Source organism: Mus caroli, unplaced genomic scaffold (genome assembly GCF_978045245.1).
Source record: "Mus caroli unplaced genomic scaffold, Mus_caroli_1 scaffold_2, whole genome shotgun sequence".
Taxonomy (NCBI): domain Eukaryota; kingdom Metazoa; phylum Chordata; class Mammalia; order Rodentia; family Muridae; genus Mus; species Mus caroli.
The window spans coordinates 64,989,911-65,010,600 of NW_028227257.1; the positions used below are offsets into that span (position 1 = coordinate 64,989,911).

At 38.7% G+C, this 20,690-nt stretch overlaps 1 long non-coding RNA gene across 1 annotated transcript; it reads left to right on the plus strand.

Moving 5' to 3' along the window:
* Window positions 1–4,934: 4,934 nt before the first annotated feature.
* On the plus strand, window positions 4,935–19,347 carry LOC147005844 (uncharacterized). Its single transcript, XR_015044914.1, has 3 exons — window positions 4,935–5,087; window positions 10,291–10,673; window positions 19,198–19,347. It is a non-coding gene; the product is annotated as an uncharacterized LOC147005844 (long non-coding RNA).
* Window positions 19,348–20,690: the final 1,343 nt, after the last annotated feature.

Genomic DNA, 20,690 nt, shown 5'->3' on the forward strand with positions numbered 1-20,690 from the left:
TCAGGCTGTCCATATTAAATGCAATATCAATCAATTGCTCATTATCCTATTGTGTCCTGTTCCTTCCCAAGACTTCTGCCAAGAGTGCAGAGTTTACAGTAGGTTCAGAGACAGCAGCAAGAAGGCTGAGGAATTGAGAAATAGCCCCAGTGAAACAGGGGTGAAGTAGCGGCCTTGTTTAGTCTGGAGAGGCAGAGCTGGAGGGCTTAACAGCAGCCCTCGCTTCCATGACAGAACACAGCCCTTTGCAGGTAGAGGTGAACAGCTGGTCTCTGTTTCCTCTGAGGACAGTACAAGCCGTGGAGTCTTAAGTGCAGTCAATGGGGATTCAAGCAAGATGTTAAGAAGCCTTCCCAACCCCAGGAGATGCTCAAGGAGAGAACCATCAGGTTTTCTGGATTTAGGCTGTGTTGAATTATGGTTATTAATTATATTTTAAGTCAGAAAGTTGAAGTTGAAAAATAAAAAGGAAAGGACAATCTTCCATGCAGGACCCCAGAGAGGAAAAGAGTGGATAAATTGTGATCTGGGGCCAGAGACCATATGGGATGAATGAACAGTATCACTTAGGATATTTGGCCGGAAGAAAACGAAACACAGAATGGAAAAAAAAAAGGAGGGGGGGATTGCATACATAAAGAAAAGAAAAAGAGAAAAGTATGGGAGGTATTTATAATAAGCAGACTATTTTAACCAAAGTTTTGTTTTTGGTCATGGGGAAAGAATTCTAATTGTCCAAGTGTGTGAGAAACAGTACTCGCTGCTGGTTAACCCTGTTTTGTAGAACCGGTGTAGTTAAATATGAGAATCAGGGCCAAGAAGCAGATTGGCCATATTTTATTTCTGCCTTTACAAAACAATACATGCAAACCAGAAACGGGATGAAATGACTTTTCAAAGCTTTCCCAGCCTTTTGATTCTATGACATAAAGGGAAATGGTGATTACGAGTCAAGCAAACAGTGAGTACATACAACACAAATCAAGGACTAGAAACGTCCACATCAAAGAGGCAGGATCTGAATGGTAGGGATTACTAAAATAAATAAATAAATAAATACATAATATTAATTCCAAACATCATTGACATTGTTAGCAGGGGAGATACAGACTGAGTGGCCAGTGATGTAGGCCTTGTGAAGGTCAAACTAAGGAAGGAGACCCATGGGTTTAAGAAACTTAAAAGTCTAAGTCTTGCCGAGTGATAAGAACGTTGCTTTTTAAGGCAGTCATCTGTGGTTGCAAACCTATGGTGTTTGGGATGATCACAGTTGTAGAAACACAGACACACTGATGGGCGTCTCACACAGCAAATAGCTCAAGGATGCACCTTAGTCTTTAAGATCATCACCAATGTTAAATTATTTCATCCTTCTTTAGCCATTTCAATTCTCACAATACTCAGAATTATGTGTAAGTGTTCCAGTTTGCTGTATGGTGGGCCTGTGTCGGCACTCCATTCCCCGTTTTCAGGGCTAGTTGTGATCAACATTCTGGTTACCTATTACTTCTGTGACTGTTGAAATGGGTAAGACCCTCGTTACACTGGGTTTTGCTGAGCCAATGCTGGGTTTGGTCATTTAGTATATCTAATGGGTTTTATAGTGCATTGCTTTGTTTTGTTTTTGCTTTTTTTCTGGCATAAACTTTTCTTCACTCTAAGTAGCAGAAAATAGAATCATGCTTGTATTTGTCAATATAACAGTTATATATATCTTATAGTATTCTGGTACACAGAACTTAATCTAAAAATAGATTGTTGGCCTTTTTTTTCCTGCTTTTAAAAAATATGCTTTGAATTCACTTGTAAAATGATTTGGGTTTGGAAATGTTTTTTTTCTTTTCTCTCTCTTTCCCTGTCTCTTTCTCTGACTGTCTCTGTCTCTCTGTCTCTGTCTCTGTCTCTCTCTCTCTCTCCCTTATCTCCCTCTCTTTTGACAAAGAAAAGCCTTTTGTTCTGGTCCCTGCCAGTGCCTTATTCTGTGACTTTCTGCTGTCCCCTAGTGGCCCGTTAATCTTTTTGACGATGGTGTGATTGTCCCTGGAACTAACTCGCCTCTCTTCTGTTTTTTTCCCTCCCTTTCTGACTCTCATTAGCAGGCATTTAAAACATTTCTAAACAACCCACGAGTTACCTTTTAGAAGCAGCAACTACATTCTTCAGCATTCGGTCTCTGAGCTCAATTATACATGCCCAGGGAGGAGAAGCCATCTAGGTACACTATACTATCCCCTGCCCCATGTCCTCCCAAATTCAGATTCTTGAAATTCTAACACAAAATTGATGAAAGCAAAATGCTGTCGGCTTTGACTGTTCCTAAATAACAGACGGCGGTGAAGCATAGTTTGTGACAGGTTAGACTCTTTATGTCAATGGGTTTACAAACAAAAATTATGGTATTGCTTTCCTTTCTCTTTTGAAAGTTCTGCTTGGTTACTTTCATGTTTGTAGTTGCTTTTTTTGTGGTGGCATTTGTCAAGAAGTGAAAAAATACAACAGCATTCTCAATATTTGAAACATTAGATTAATTTACTTATGTGACAGGCAGATTCTCATTCACAGTTACCAGGATGACTTAAGAGATACGGTCAAATTTTTCTCTGTTACCTCTCTACCTAAGTCTGAAACTTTCAGTAAATGAGAGCTGGATTTGCTATTTACATCTTAAGTCATTAAGCCACATATGTTCAGTTCTAATGTGGTGCTGGTAAATTCCTTAACAAATTCTTTCCGTTTACTAGTCATTTCAAACTGTACCTAATGAAAATGAGATACCTAAGTTTGTCAGAATCCGTAGTTCGGTTTTTAAAATTTAATATTAACCGATTAAAGACAGTAAACCTGGCTTGTCCAACCCCTTTAAAAGATGGCTTAAAGCACTACCGAGACTTTACAAGAGAAGAAAAAAAAAATCCCAACTTGGATGAAATCTAGCCCATTAATTGAACATTAGAGAAATCTGAGCTGAATGCTGAACTAATGATGGCTTGGCTCTGCCTTGTTTGGCACTTGCCGCGGTTTTGACAATGATCACTTGACTAGTAACACTATTTTCTTTCTGAACTCAGGGGGAAGAGGGTTGGGAGTGGGGGAGGGGAGAAGAAGGCGCAAAGCCTAGGTCCTCCTATTTCTTGGTAATTCCAGTTTAGTCTGGCCCTGTGGAAGCGAAGGAGCTAAGCTGCAAGGCTCCCTTCAGTGGCATGAAGCTTGGTTCTTCAAAGAAAAGTTGATGCAGTTTTTAAAACTGCCTCTTTTCTGAAAGGTCAGATTGCTGCCCAGTTTAGTCATTTTGTGTGTTTATGCATGCCTCCACTGGGATAAGGCATTACAAAACAAAGCCCCGGATTGCAATCAATCTTGGCCTAAGTGCAAAGTCACCCGACCAATCCCTGGAATCCTGTGCCTATCATGAGCCAGGGGGAAGGAAGGGCTTGTGCCTCCTGCACTTCTTCTCAAGAGAAAAGACAAAACCCCTTCCTAAGCCTTTGTAGGGCCCCTGCTTCTCCTCTTCAGCCTGACCCATCTTTCAAATTCAAATTGCATGGTTTTCTAAAAATACATCCTTCATCAAACATCGTAATTTACAGTAGCTATTTTTCACAGAGAAATGCCTGATTTTTTTGTTCATTTTTTTCTTGTTATTGTTGTTGTCGTCTAATTCAGATTGTAAATGTCCTAAAAATGTTCTCCTGGAGTTGTTTTTAAAACCTCGTGGTAAGCTAGGTGTAAACATGGTGACTGTTACTGGGACTGCAGGAAGCAACATAGTTTTGACTGATTACTGGGGGTGAGAATGCCATTTGGAATTTTAATTAATTTAATTTCCAGTTTAGATAAAATTACTCTGAGAAATGTTAATTCTAATGAATAAATGGATTTTATTTTTTCTTTTCTTTCTTTCTTTTCTTTTTTTTTTCCATTGAAGATTCCATTGGATTTAGGGAAAAAATAGAGGATAAAATTTCCTTTAAAGAAAAATTAAGACTACAGACAGCCTTAATAAACCTTCTGCAAAGTAATCCAGAATAGCCACTGGTCTGTTCTCTGCAGAATTAGTTCTTCCAAAACAATACTAAAACTGAGCAGTCGTACTTTTTACAACTCTGGAGACTATCTAAACAAAATGAGCAGATTTATAGGGCTATTTTTAGTGCGCGTCACTGCATTACAGTTTACATTCGCTTTTGAACCTTATTTGACATCCCTAGTAGAAAAATACAGGCAGAGCACTCATTAAGACCCTTCATAAAGACAGTCTCCACAGGGCCGTTACCCAAAAAAACCCAAAGTTGAGGTGTGCTTCAGAATGTTCTTTTGGACTGGAAAGTTTGTTTCCATTTGTCAAGAAAACTCTGAACCCAAAGGCAGATCCAGAGGGTCTGTTTATGACCGCCTCTCCTGCCCTACTCATTGATGGTATGTCCTAAAAACCGAAGTAAAATCACACTCTCACGGTTGGGAATTTTCAGAGAGCAACAGGTAAGTAGGCTATGCCTAAGTACCTATTGTTTTCCCACAAATTGTAAATTCACTTCCAAGTAAAAGTAACTTGCTGAAAAAGTGAAACATTGTGACTTTATGCAAACCATTCTTGCATGGAAGGAAAAAAAAAACATGGAAGAGCTTATGCAATGTTATGAAATATTTCACCACACAGATTTATGGAAAAAGCTCCAGTTGCATTTTAAAATATCGTCAGGAGAATTAAGTGCTTGCGTTTTGGTCACCAAGTTTCTTTAGCTGCTTTTCCATCGGGAGAGAGAGGTGGGTGTCTATTTCCTTCATGGGCTGTCCTACCTTCACTGGAGGTCACAAATGAAGACTCCATCTCCTTTGTGTATTGTGGAAAAAAAAATCAGCCAGAGGAAAATACCAGAAAAACAACTTCAGATGCAGCTGTCATGCCTTTTCCTCCAATGGGAAGGGGACGCTTTCATAAGGTTAGACTGTCCGGGGAGCTACATTGACATCCTGCTAAGTGTTACGTGTTTTTATATTAACTGTGCTCAGTAAGACTCTACAGTAAGGAAATGCCTTAGCTGTAGACATCATTTATGGAACCGTATAAGTAGAGCTCACATTCAAAGGTAAGAAAACAGACAGGATTTTACACCAACCACCCTCTGATAAGATTATGTTTTCAAAGCAAAAACCATGTCTACAGAATGTTGTGGTGTGGAAATATCCGATTAAACTCTTAGGAAAACAGACTTTTCCACAAGCGGCCTCTTTATTTGCCACACCTCGGGGATCTTATTAAAAGTTAGTGTACTGCATTTAAACCTGAAAAGGGATTCGTGTAAAACTATGGCTTCACAGATTGCTCTCTGAGAACTGAAGATGAAATGAGAAAATGACACTTTTGGACTAAGAGCCATTGTAACTGCTGGAAAAATGTCAATGAAGGCATTTGAGGGAGGTTTCAGCTTGCTATAGAGGAATCAAATGACCTAAGAAAGTAGTTTTATAGCTGAATGAGTGTTTTTAACGAGTTAAACATGTTACTACGAGGACCTTAAAGCCACGCTGTAAACAATAGCTTTGATTAAAAGATTGTCAGGGTTGTTTGTTTAAAAAAAATTTTTTTTTTGTATTTTAAGTTTTCAATCATCCTATTTGGCTTTGCAGTATGAAGAAATGATATATTTCTACTAAACTTATCAATTACTAATTAATTTGGTGGTGAGTGCCTAATTTGAGGTTCTATTTAATATAGGGCCAGGTTGAATTTCTTCTAACATTTGGTTATCCTTGGCCTATTTAACATATGAATTAAACCCAAATATCTTTGAAAACTCGACCCATACCTTTTCCTTCCCAGATCATAAAAATAATTTATTGTCGTAATCTCAATTTATAGTTTAGTTAGGCAGAGTGAAAATACGACCTCTGAAGGAATCCCCCTCCTCCTTAGCTCCAGTCTGCTTTACAGTGGGTTGTGTGTGTTGCTACAAGTTGGTGTAGCTGACACTTAATATGTTGATGTAAGAGAAATAAGCTGCTCTCCATTTAAAAATAATATTTAGATGAGCAAACATGCAAAATCCTGTGAAAATAGATGATTTTGCTCCTTGTAACTTTAACTGAAAAATATGAAAGAAAAAAAAATGAGAGAAACCTAGCCATAAGGCCAATCTATTGCAGGCAGGGACAGATGAGAGATTTTTCAAAATTAAACTGCTAGGAAAAGCAGTTGTGAGACAGTCTGTTTTCTTACTGGGGATGGGAGGAATAAAGGGTATTATAATTGAAAATGCATGCCTATAGCAACTAAAATGTTCTTTTAGGATATTCTTGTTTTGTTTTATAAATATCTTTTTTAAAAAATCAAAATGATTAACAACAGTTTTTTAATTTTGGTGATGTTTCCAGTTCTGGTGGATTTAGTTCAAATTTTAAAACATTGCTTTATGTGTTGTATATTTTTGCCCATAAAGCATTCTCCAAATGGTAGTTATTTATGTGAATAAAAGAACAAAGCACGGAAATATGGCTTTTCTTCCTACTCCATTATTGAAACGGAATATGATCATTAGCCAGGGCCGGGGTTTAGTCGCAACACTTTGAAAAATAGCCTAAATGAATAGGTGTCAAATTAATCAAGAATGGAACGATTGCATTATTTTCAAAAACTATATATACCATTAGGGGGTTTCGGCTATAAATAATTGTTATGAAGAAAAGAGGAGGTTTCATCTTAAAAAAATTAGCATACGCCACCTCTTTAGGGTGTTAAAAAGATTGAGCGCTCAACAAGGATTTGTGAAAATCACGACCAGGGAAGCGGGATTATAATAACATCTCACGATGAAACCTGACCTTAGAGATTGATGCTGCTGTAACAGGGTCATTCTTCCACTGACTTAGTGTGGGTATGCCCTGCCTGGGTAACCTGGGAAAAGGGTCTCTGAATTCAAATCACAGAATTCCTTCCCATCTGCAAAAATACCTCACTTTCAAAGCAAACTTTATGTCATTCCGACTCCTTCTTCTCTTCTTTCTTTACTACTCAAGTCAGAGACAAAGGGTATTTCCTCAGTCATTGATTTTTTTTTCCACCCTCTTGTGGTTAATAAGAATTAATCCTGGAGAGATTCTGCAGGTTGAAATGCATATACAACTCAGTTTTCATTAAAACAAACAAACAAACAAACCCAAAAAACCACCTCATTTATAGTGGAATAGAAGTGGTTTCAATCACTTTGTCATGTGGTTCACGTATCTAGGTATATTTTTAATTAAACACTGGTTCACAAATAAGCAAATAATAGAAGTTAGTGGAGAAGCAGTTGATCTCGGGCTGACAGTGCCTCATTTATCTTTGTCCTAACTAGACAATGGGAAACGACACTCCGCTGTTGTTTTCTATGCGTTAAGATTTCCCTCTTAAACAAATGCAGTTGAGGCGGTTTGTTTCTCGACAGCCTGGCACACACTGCCAGTGGCCAGAGTTTTGTCTCGTCTTCATCCAGAGGGAGGATTAATCTTGGTGATGGTGCAAACGAAATGTATGTCTAGGGTCAAAGTGCATACTGCCTTTTGGGATCTGCATTACATTAATGTCATTTTTGGGTTCCTGACGTTAATCAAAACCAACACCATAAAGCGTCACTTAGCTAATTTGTGTATTATTGTCAATGTTACCATTAATTATGCGTTTGTGAGGAAAAAGAGGATTAATGAGATGTCACAGGTAATTTACAATGATCAGGCTCCCCAGGACATTAAGAAAACACTAGTTGGGTAAGATTACCATGCAATCATATGCAAGAAGCAGAGGTCTTTGCTGAGGCACCACACTGATATTGTCCACCACTATCAAAATGCCTCTTCAATCAGCAATCCGTAACTTTTACATATCTTGCTCATATTAAGTGTTTGCTTTAGCCTAAAGTACCCAGAATTCACATATTAATGGTGAGAGCTTTGTTCAGGTGTCTCCCACTCTAAGTACAGAGGATAAACTTTTGTTTCCCTTGAAAGGTGGGCAGTCACAGACAGTTAATTCTCTACCATGCCCCCATGAACTTGGGTTCACACTTAATATCCCTAAGACACCGTTTTTGGTGCTCTGGGTAGTTGTATTAAAATTAGACATACAAACTCTCTGATATGACCTTTTTTTTTTCTCCCCAAACTTAGTCCTCAGAGTCATGTAAATAAATGGCTTTTTGTGTTCTCTCTTTCCTTTTCTGGAAGGGACATGTAAATCTATAGTGTAAGTATATGGTACTTATGAGACAGCATAAAAGTACAGTCCTGTTCTATGGTCTGAAGAAACACAATGCTGGGCCTCACTGGTCCAGGTGAATTGAATCAAGTTCGGGGTAGGGGACCAGAAAGTGGTTGGCTCAGCCTGGGATCCAAGAACCAAATTTAATAGGAAGCTAGGAGCCTGGTAGCAGAGGTTCTGCTGGAAAGATATAGAGATGTTGGAGCCAGGAGCCCAGAAAACTTCCAAGGAACCAGCAGACAGAACGATGAGAACAGCAGAGAGCGGAGAAGACTAACTCTATGATATTTATTTAACAGAGCCTTCTTTATTTGTGAATCCTTTATTTGTGGGTCATACCCTGGAAGATATCATGGTGATTATGTTCTGTAGGGCACAGCAAAACCAGACATGACCCATGGAGTTCAGAGCTCAGGGTCTCGGTACCTAAATCAGTTTCCTGTTGGAAATGATTGCTGTGCTGTTGGATGCAAAAGGGTGATGGAAGCTAGCAGAAGCAGCCATTGGAAACACCATTTGCTGCTTTGGTTTGAATTCTCCGTGAACTCCTTTCATCTGAGCCTTAGTTTTAATTTATTCATGGACATGACTGTATATGAAGAAATACAGGATTATGGATATCTGTGCTCCCACATATATGTGAAATCTAACTTTTAAGTCCAGCTCTAGGAGACTGAGAAAGTTACTCAACTTCCCTCTGAGTTAGTCTCTTCACCTGTGGAATTATAAATCTTGCCCAACACGGTAATGAGGATTTAAGGCGATAATGAGTGTAAATCACCTAGCACAGGGCTCAATACACAGTAAGGGTTTAATAAGGTGATGGTTTTCAACCTTAAAATTTTATCAGAAACACCTGTGGAACTTCAAAAATGACAGTTTTTTTTCCCCCTCACACGCCAAACCTATCAAATCTTCATGCTTACAGACAATCTCAATGTGAGGCCTAGGTAAAAACCCACTGTAATCAGGATCGGATGTGTTTATTGTTTGTTACTATCAGCTGCTGTTGTTGAAATAGCTTAAAAGTCTTTATCTGATGTCATAGTCAGACCTGTATTCTGGTTATTATGATGCCTCAAGAGCTGGACTTGAATTGTGCTATGACATTCTATGAACTAAAGCTGCATTGCAATCAGTATGTGTTTGTGCACATGTGTGAAAGCATAGCCTGCATGAGTGAAAATGGCTGGCCTTATGAGTGAAAATGGCTGGCCTTTTATGAAAGCTGAATCTAAGAAACATCGTCCATGTAGTAGAATAAGGTCCAACCATAAGTGACCTGAACACAACCATCTATTAACAAATGAAAATAAAACATTTATTATATTGCCTACTCTCATTTTCTAAAAATATATTTATGATATATCCCAAGGAGATTTTCCCACTGGGATAAAATTTCACAAGCAGAAAGAGAGAAGGATAAGGAAGTTAAAATAAAAATGTTTTATTATTGATTTGGCATTGTTGGACTGACCGTATAGACTGTGGAAATAATATAATTTATTCTTTTTTGTATTGGCTCTAAAAAGTGATAGCATAACTATTAGTTTATCTTATAGGTAACCTATTCATTACTTTCTGAGTTGGTTGCTTTCCAGAAAGCAGTATGTTCAGTGAAATAAACCCTGAGAGGTTTTTAATAGCATGCTAAAGGGGAAGACACTAAAGTGACCAGCTTTTGCTTTGGCCCTCAGAATTTTATGAGTTTGAAATTTCTTCCTTTATTATCATGGTTCTGACTAAAATTAGAGATCTATCTATGAATGAACCTTACTCATATTCTTAAATGGCAATGTTTTTCCCTTTTTCATCACAGAATATTGTGAAGTAGCATGATCAAAATATCTTGTGCTGAAGAAGCTTGTGAATGCTTAGATGTTATTCATAGGAGATAGATGTTTTTGGTATTGTTTTAAAATGGCAATATGAGGAACTGCACATAAGATCCACTGGAAGATTTAAGACTGAAAATATGTCTATGCTCATGTTTTGTTTTGTTTTTGTCTTGTTTGGTTTTTTTTGTTTTGTTTTTTGTTTTTGTAAATGCATCACAGTGATCAGAGGCTGGATTGCTAAGGCATTTAACTAAGGAGTAGAAAACTGCATTCAGGTATTCACAAACGTTTCTCTTCAATACAATTATGAAATTGCTTCTCTCCAGACAGTGGTGGCTCACTTGAGAGGCAGATGCAGGAAGATCTCTGTGAGTCCAAGACCAGCATGTTCTACAAAATGAGTTCCAGGACAACCAAAGCTACATGGAGAAGCTTTATCTTTAAAAGCCAAAACAAACAAACAAACAAACAAACAAACCACCACCAACAAAAACAACCCCTCCCCGAGACCTCAAGATTGATCTGCTTTTATTTTCATGTCAAAGAAAAATAATAAGTATCATAGCATTGACATCTTCTGAATTGCTGGTTCTAACATTCAGGTAATCTAGATAGCTGTGGTTCTACTTTGTCAATGAAACATCATCAAACCTGTCATTTACTTATGGAGTATAAAGCCATGTTACCTTTGACATTACTAAAAGAAGAGTCCTCTTAGGATCATCAATTCACCAAGAAAGTCTTTGTTAAATACCTTTGAACAATAATGCATTCACAATGCATATTATCTTATTAAATGGTTTTAGTCACTATTTATTTTAAATGTCTTCTTACCTGAGTCAAAGGCTAATACCTCTTAACATTTTAGCTTAATAAAATAAGCCCTGGGTAATAAGGCCATAGACATTGCCGGGTTCTATCATCTACTTCAATGCTAGTTCTGTGGGAAATGGAAATTATTAGAAGCACAGCCAGCTTGGTGGAGGAAAACTAAACAAAACTCGGAGATTAGCGGGCCCATTGGTGTTGACTGTCTCATCTCTAGGATTAGATAGAGACCAGAATGAGAGACTCAATAACATTGGGGGGGGGACTGGACACGTTAAGAGAGCATAGGATTAAGTATGAGAAACATGAGTTTCTTCAGAAATTGAACTGTAAGACAACAGCAGTTCCTCTTTTATGTAGGCTTACTGCAGGGTTTGGGGTGACTTGTGTGTGTGTGTGTGAATCCTTAAGGAATTATCCGATAGACTTTCACTGCACACTGAAGAAAACAGGAAATAATGTACAGTCTGCAAAGCAACTCTAGCCATTTGCGTGGTGAGTTGCTGGCTGTGGCTGCAGAAGCTTCTGAAGAAGTCAGATGGTTTTCACAAGTTCTCTTGACACATTTGATGGAGGAATTGGTGTAGTAGTTACCTTTCTCATTGCTGTGACAATAAGGAATGGTTTATTTGGGCTCCTGTTTTGGGTGTGTGAGTGTAAAGTCTATTGTGGCAGAGGCATGGAAATGTCAGGAGGCAGATAGTCCTGTCATATCCACAGTCAGGTAGCAGTCTGGACCACCAACCTATAAGATGGTGCTGCCCATGTTCAGGGTAGCTCTTTTTCTTCCCTTCTTAAATCTCTGTAAATGCTGTCACAGACATGCCCTGAGATGTGTCCCCTGGGTGATTCCAAATCCTGCCAAGTTGACAGTGATTAGACATTATACTTGGGAATCTAATATTAGGGATTCTTCCTGGTTTTAATCAACTGGTTCAGACACTCACACACAGGGGGCTACTAAGGGACTTAGAGATGTATCAAAAAGAAAAGGGTTCATAGATATATCAAAGCATAGGAATGATAATATTGTAAACCAACCATTATCCACAAATTTTTTATCCAGTGTAGCAAGTGAATGTTCTCAAAGCATATGTCCAAGGAATTTTGGAAATATCAACCACTTTGGTCCCTGGTGCAAACTACACTGAGGCTGATAGTGAAGAATGACTTTCAAACAAACAAACAAACAAAAAACTTTTCCTGTGTGAAAAAATGTTCTGAGCTTATAGACATGGCTGCTGCCCAATTTATCTTTGAAGTTCCAGGACCTGACATTTCTAACACATAATAGGCCAGAACTCAATAAATACTTATTGGATGAATAAATATTCAACTTGTAAGGTGGTCTGAAGTAATATGATTACAAGGAGAAAGGACAACATAAATGTATTAGGAATATCCGGAGACCATGTCTTAAGCCATGTAACAGAATTGTGATGACAGAATACACGGAAAATCAGGCACGTTAGCATGGCATGGATGTGCACTTGCCCCTACAAAGTGAATAGGTGATTTTGCTTTAAAACACACACACACACACACACACACACACACACACACACACACACACCCCAAAACAGAACAAAAGATAAGTTTAGGGAGTGGAGAGGCTACTTAGTGGTCAAGAGCACATGCCATGCTGTTCTTGAAAAGGCTCTAACTCCATCTCTCTGCACTCACACCGTGCAACTCACAACCACTTATAACTCTAGTTTCTGGAGCTCCAAGGTCCTCTTCTAGTCTCTTCAGGCTCCTGAATAAATGTGGTACATACCGACACACAGATAAACACATAAAATAAAAGCAAAGCTTAAAAAACAACAACAACAACAAATTTGAGGTTGAGTGCCAATGGATGTCCAAAGACTGCATCAGATCCCCTAGCCTGCAGTTAGGGAGGGTTGTGAGCTGCCATGTGGGTACTGGGACCTGACCCAGATCCCCTGCAAGAGCAGTGAGTATTCTTAGCCACTGAGTTATCACTCCAGCCACTATGTGTCATATATTTCAATACACGATCCTATAGAAACTATCACAATAGTTTCAGGATTTTAAATTTATCAAAATAAATAATTCCATTCTAAGATTAGGATAACTAGTTAATAGGTCACAGCACAAAAGATTAATAAAAGGAAGAAAATGTCATATCCAAGAAACCATCTAGGAAACAAAGCCTAACTGGTTCATAATATTACCATAACCATTTAAAAAATATTTTGGTCTTTTCCATCCGTATGCAACTAGATTAGAATCCCCCTTAAAAATGAAATGCAGGAGCTGAAGTGACTGCTCAGCGGTTAAGGACATTCACTGCTCTTGCAGAGGATCTGAGTTGGGTTCCAGTACCCACACAGCAACTCACAACCATCCATAATAACTGCAGTTTGGGGGACCTGATACAGTCTTTGGACATCCATTGCACCAGTCATGCATGTGGTACACATTCATACATGCAGACAAAACACTCACAGATGCAAGAATAAATATATCTAAAGCAAAAGGCAAAACAGCTACTGTCTCATCTTCTACAATGCTCTACATGTGGGAAGGGATTCAAATGTTCTCCAGGGTCTAACTTCCTTACCCGAATGTGCTGATCTTCCTTGTACATCTAAATCATAAAAAGAATACATACGGGGCCCCTCACCCACTCTTTCCATCTTCAAGGTGATGGAAGCATTGACTTTCCAAGCCCTAAATAATTCTCCTTTGCTTTGCCTGGGACCTGTCACTGTTCTGTACACTGGCTGGTTCTAATATTTATTTTGCTTTGTTTTTAGATCTCAGGGGCTCCTCTGCTGATTATCAACAGTTGCCTCATTCAGCTGTTTGGTTTTTATACAATGGTGAATTGAAGTTTGATTTCATTCAACCTCCAATTCACTTTTTACCATGACAGACTTGAGAGAGAGGCTCTCTCTCGTAAGATCTCCTCACTCCCTGTGCTATCTTTCACAGCAGAGATAAGGGCATATTCAAATGGCCTTTCCTTCCATTTTTCTCTCTCCTACACTCTCCCATCATCTTCCTCCACCTTTCTCTTTCTCTCTAATCATACTCCTTGACATCATTTTTCAAAAATCACCAGGGATCTGAGGTTCTTACATTTGTAGAAATGAAGAAATCTATTCTAGATGATTAGAGGTTAAGAGCTCACAGCACAAAAGATAACAAATAGGAAGAAAACGTGGTAATCAAAAACAGATGAGATTTAAATATGATTCTTTTTCTCATTTTCTAAATTTGCATCTTTTCCAACCAAGACTTCTACTCACATATGACCAGCTACGCTGTTTTAAGCATGATTATTTAAAAATAACTAGTTGAGAGGATTTTTTTCTTACAATCTAGATATTGTTAGATTTCTCATTTATACTTCTCATGTTTTTATGGATGAAATGGCTGTGAAATTATCAATCTAGTCATAGACTAACTTGAAACTGAGTATTGTGCTGGGGGATTGTATGCAACTCCTGGGCAGTGCCTTGCACAGGGCTGCTTAGGATTCTAAGCCTCAAACCCCAGTTTAGCTCACCCCTCACTCATGTCCCAGGATGAAACTCAAGGCTCAATTCTAAGGACTTGATTACAGCAAATCAGGCTGCAAAGGGGCCAGGATTTCTGTCTCTCTTTCCTTTCTTCTCATTCTCAGACTTGCCCTGAAGGCAGCATTGAGGAACTGTAAGCCAAGTGGGCAGCTCAACTGGACAATGAATGATACTTCCCAAAATGGCCAGGAGAGACCTGAGACCCACTTCAGGCCAGGAGTAGACTCAGAAACAGGTTTTTCCATAGTCTAGCTTTGAGATTCAGTCTCTGATGGCATACTAGTAACACTTTCATGGAACAATTTGAACTGAGAGAGAGAAACAAATAAAGTATGCCTGGTGCAGAGACACGATGTCGAAAGCCATCTTCATTCTGACCTGTTTTGTTATGCAGCTACACATAGCTGATACAGCTCTTGTCACCCAGACATAGTTTGTTGCTGGGATGAAAATGTGGGCCAGGGCCAGACAGATCTTGAAGAGTGTGTGAGGAAAAAGCCTCAATCTTGAACATCTGACAAAATTTCATCTGGGCCTTATAAATCATATCTAATGAGAGCATTTCAACAACAAAACATTCAGCTAGCTTTGATAGTTGTCTCAGCAAAAATGTCAAGATGAAGATGTCTTCAATGTTGCACACGCTAAGGCTGGAGCATTGTGATTTCCCATGGTGGCATCCTTTTATGTGCATAGTTTCTGTCTCCTTGGACTTATAATGTGCACCACATATAGCAGATGTATACGACAATTTGATATGAGACAGGATGCCCTTCCACTGCTTTAAATGAAGTTCTGAAGCTCCCCAGGAACTTTTTATAGGTGTCTTCCTCCACTCTGTGCCCAGGACTATATGATCATACGTCCCCTTTCTCCTTAATAGAAGCAAAGCATGGCATCCCCTACTTCAAACTTTGGTTCCACTGCCTTAGGAATTCTTATTATACATAGATCCCTAGGTTGTTGTGTAGAACTTTCTCAAGAATATGGCCATCTGATATTAATGTAAAGGCAAATACCCTTTTGCAAAGCCTTGAGCTAAATTCATTTTATTTATTTATTTATTTATTTATTTTCTTCTATTGTTGAGGAAAAAAAATCATTACCCACCCTGAAGGAATTCTCATTCATGTGTAATGGAGAAAAAGGTGCTTATGATTTTAAGTGTTTAAAGACATTTGAGTCAAGACGGCTAAAGGTATAAAGTTATGTTGTTTAATAGATAGAATTCCTTTGAAAGTGAGTATGATTAAATATTTTCACATGTTGATGGTGCAGGCATGCAGTCTTACCCCAGGTCTTATTTCATTGCACTGAAGAAGAAACCTAATGGACATATGTCTGGCAATGACGTTTAAATAAACAAACTTTAAATAAAAAATATAGGCAGTTAGATAAGGGTTACAAACTAGAATCTGTATAAAGCCATACGTTAAGGTTTAGTGAAATGGGGGGACCATAGGGCAGTGCTTTTGGTCCTACTGACTTATAGTATTTACCAGAATTTGAGGGGTTAGTGGTAGTAAGGTACATATTTCATTGCAGCTGATATTACTTCATAGGGCACATATCCCTACTTTAAAATTAACAACCTGAGAGGTTGCTCAGTGGTTGGAAACCCTACCTGCTTTTACACAAGACCCAAGCCGAGTTTCCAGCATCCACTTTTTAATTAATTAATTAATTTTTTAATTAGATACTTTCTTCATTCACATCTCCAGTGCTATCCCAAAAGTCCCCCACACCCTACCCCCCAACTTCCCCACCCACCCACTCCCACTTCTTGGCCCTGGCGTTCCCCTGTACTGAGGCATATAAAGCCTGCACGACCAATGGGCTTCTCTTTCCACTTATGGCCGACTAGGCCATCCTCTGATACATATGCAGCTAGAGACTCGAACTCCGGGGGGGCACTGGTTAGTTCATAGCATACCCAAGATATAGGATACAATTTGCGAAGCACATGAGATTCAGGAGGAACAAAGACTACGGTGTGGACGCTTTGCCCCTTCTTAGAATTGGGAGCGGAACGCCCATGGAGGGAGTTGCAGAGACGAAGTTTGGAGCTGAGACGAAGGGGTGGACCGTCTAGAGACTGCCATATCCCGGGATCCAGCATCCACTTTTGTCAACTTATAAACACCTGGAACTCCACCTGTAGGCGCTCTGACAACCTCTTCTGATTTCTTGCAGTATTTTATACATTTGGTATCGATCTACTCCATGTGCCACATAATTTAAAAAATAAATCTTAAAGAAATATAAACTGTATAAATAAAAGTCACCACCATAACAGTCCTTTATGTGAGTAGGATTACGTGCTTGCTAGGTGATAGGTTGTGAAGAAAGACGCTGATCTGAAGTGTTTCTCATTTTACAGCACACCACAGAGTTCTAAGTTCCAAGTTGTCTTGTAATCTTATGGGTTTTTCAAGAAGCTACACATTTCAACCAGGTTAAGCCTGATCCAAAGAGGACTTAACGGGTAGCTCATTAGCAGGGATTAATTAGGTTATTTGAATAATTGTTACTCATTGTTATGCAGCAGAAGAAAGGCCTTGGGCAATATGACACAGTCTAGGTCAGGTTTGACAGCAGTGGTTAAACTGAACAAAGTGTACTTAGAGTTACTAAAGAGGGTACCCCTCGATCTCTGCTCCTCACACATAGACATTATAAAAGTAAAGGAGTGGAGGACCAAGTCACACCCTATTTGAATGACATAACCGCCTATGGCTGGCATTTTTTTTTCTTTGTTAAATACAAACAACTCATCAAGAAAGACTATATAATTCATTTCTGTACAGGGAGACTTTCTGTTACATGAATACCTTAATTTAAATGACAACTTATTTTTATTAGATTGGCTATGATGATGGCTTTTCAAGAGAATATTCTTTGATTTCATTGTTATAGTCTCTATAATTTATTAATGGGTTTCAAGTTTGTAAAATTGGATCCTCATAATTCTTGGTCATTATTATTCCCCTCATGGACTTCTAAATGAATTAATTAACCCGTCGTTAATGCGATGAGCTAGGCCATCATGGATCCTCCACTCACTGTGAAGATGAAGTATCCTTCCATCTGACAGCGTGGTCGTCCTCAGAGAAGTCTCTTCCTGTTTAACAAAGTGATCTTCCCAAGCCTTCCCTTCACTGTTCCAGTGCCTTGCTTTTTAATTGAACTTTTTAATTCACACATATTCCTTTTAGATAATGGTTTGAGTATGACATTTCATACATGTATGTATAATATTTTGATTGTCTTCTCCCCTCATCCTCTTACCCTCTCTTGTTCTCTGTCCACTTGTGCCAATCTTCTTCTTGTAAAGCAGGCCCCTTCTTCTTTCCATGTCATATTTTTTGTGACCCCATGCTCTCATTAGGGTTGTTGACAGGAAATGGCACCATACCAGTGGCTATACCACTAAAGCAGGTCTCTCTCCTCCCACCAACCATTACTACACCCATTAGCTGGGCACTGATGGGGCCAGTCTTGTGTAGACCTTGTGCAGGCAACCACAGCCACAGCCAGTCTTGTGTAGATCTTGTGTAGACCATCACAGCTGCAGCCAGTCTTGTGTAGGCAATCAATCACAGCTGCTTTGAGTTCAAGTGTACAACAGCCACAACATGCCTGGAAGTTAGCATTCTGCATCACTCTTTCTGCTTTCCCTGGCCCGTACAGTCTTTCTAACTCTTCTTCTCTGAGGTCTACGAACCTTGTGAGGTTACAGATGTCTCATTTATGGCTGGGCATTTGGTACCCATTTATTCTCTGTTCTTTAGTCAACTTTGAGTCTCTGTAAGTTACCATTAACCACTGCAAAAAAAGAAATTTGTGGGCCAAAGCTAACATTTTTCTGCTTTTCTAAAATCACTTCATATAATCTAAATGTATTTCCAAAATATATGAATCCATTTTTCATTTTAGTTATTAAAATTTTATTTATTTTATTTTATGTGTACATATATGTGCCTGAGTATATGTATCATGAGCATTTTTGCATGCATGGGTGATGGTTAGAAGTACAAGATCCCCTAGAACTGGAGTCACAGATGGTTGTGAACCAACATATGGGTGCAGCAACCTAGGTCTCTGGAAGAACAGCAAATGCTCTTAACCACAGAGTCATCTCTCCAGTCCCTATTTTAGTTCTATTAATTTTTAATTTAAACAAGATTCATGCTTTATGTAGATACTTGTGACTTATTTTTAACATAAACCTTTATATAGGCAAGTCATATTGTACATATTAATAATATACATTCTCTCGTGTGATCGTGTTAATGGAAGCCAGTTAAGGAGAAGAGGTTTATCTTGGCTCACAGTTCAGTCTCCCGCAGTGAGAAACATACAGTATCTGGAATGGCTCAGTTGTGGTAGAGCGGGATTGTAACATGGTTTCTTCATCTCTTGTGTATCACGAAGCAGAAATCTGGACCAGAAATAGGCTAGGTGTAGTTCCTAAAGACCAACCTCTAATAACATACATCAGGTGTCAAAAGACTTTAGCTTCTCTAAAATGCACCAGTTAGCTAGAGCCCAAGTTTTCAAACACAGGAACCCATGGAGGACATTTTCAGTACAAAATAATAAACACAAAGCACTAAACTACTTTGAAATTTAAAATCACAGAGAGAATACCCTTTTTCTTTCTTCCAGGTCCCTTCTCCTAGCTAGCGCCCTACTTGCCTTTTCTCTCTGTCCCTATTGTTAATCTTGCTCTCTCTTCTGCTTTCAGGATTTGCAAGAGAAGAATTGTATGACACATTTACACATGGAAGTAGAGCAAGTACCTCTAGCTGTTTCTATGACAGATTTTCAGCTTGTGCTCCTGTCTCTATGCTACCTGCCAGAGGACACTGGGGAAAGTGTCAGCAACTGTGAGAAGGACAGATGGAAAGTAAGCACCTTTTGCAGTAAATAGATGCGTGCATTTATGAGGAATTGCCATATTACTTTAGTATAAAGTCTGCCATTAGCTGAAGGGCTTGTCAAACAGCCACTTTCTGGAGTCTATCCCCAGAGTCTACACTTCATTAGATCTGGGTGGAGCATAGTGATTTGCATTTAAATCAGTTTCTAGGTTATGCTGATACTGCCACACTTTACCTAAGAGACGTGGTTTTGATCTATTTCACCCAGGCCCTAGCTCTCTATACCAAATACTGTTTAAGTGTGCCAAGATAAGCACCTATTAAGATCTTTTTGTACCATACATAATTTTTCTCAGATTTCCAGCTCCTAGGAACTTAGTAAATTTTATAGAATGCTTTCTTGTATAATAGCATGTATGGACCAGGAAGGGATGGTCTGAGAAAAAGAATGACTTCATTCAGAGATACTTATAGGCAGTTTTACTGGGGAGCTGTGCATTTTCACCACATGTCCTACACAGCTGCATGCTCAGTTCTCCTCTCCAGTTCATAAACACTACTGATTTGCATATGCTAGGCTGCTATATGCTAGGCTCCTCACCAACCCCCTTTCTTAGAAGAAACGCAGCTTCTGTCAAAACAAGATTTTAAAAATATTTACCAAGTTGTAATAAACAACATTCCTCAAATATGCTGTATACATTTTTTTAAATTAAAAATCCTCACGAAGGGCAACATGAGCTTTTTATTTTTATACATTAGGCTCTGCACCTTTGCCAACAGAAGCAAACTATGTGGTCAGTGGAGCTCATGAAAATAGACATGTTTTATATTTAATCTGAAGTATATATATATATATATATAATTTGCGTATAGATAGATAAAAATATCATCTTTTCAGAACAACCTGTTTTTAGTAGACAAGGCTTATATTTATTCAGCACCCTGAATGGAGTTGTATAAAGCAAATGAAAATGTAGCAGATCAAATCATATTGCCTGTAACAAACAACAGCCATGCTAGTCTCTTAGATTTAACAGGATATTTAATTTGTTTATTAACTTGTAGAGTTTAAGTAAGAACTCAGATATATAGTAAGGATTTCAACAGTGAATTCCTTCTGTACCAGGACTGAGACAGCTTGGGCAGTGCAGCTGTGAGTTACAGGTGGCTCTTAGCCTCCTGACTATTCAAGTGAGTGTCCTAACAGCAATGGCACACAGACTGTATTTTCAGGGTTTAGCAGTTGATGGATTACCTACCCCAGAGTGCATAAGAAACAGATACCAAGATAAATAGCAGAAGAAAATACAGTAGGAATTAGGTATAAGTCACTGGAAGATAATAGGTAAGAATT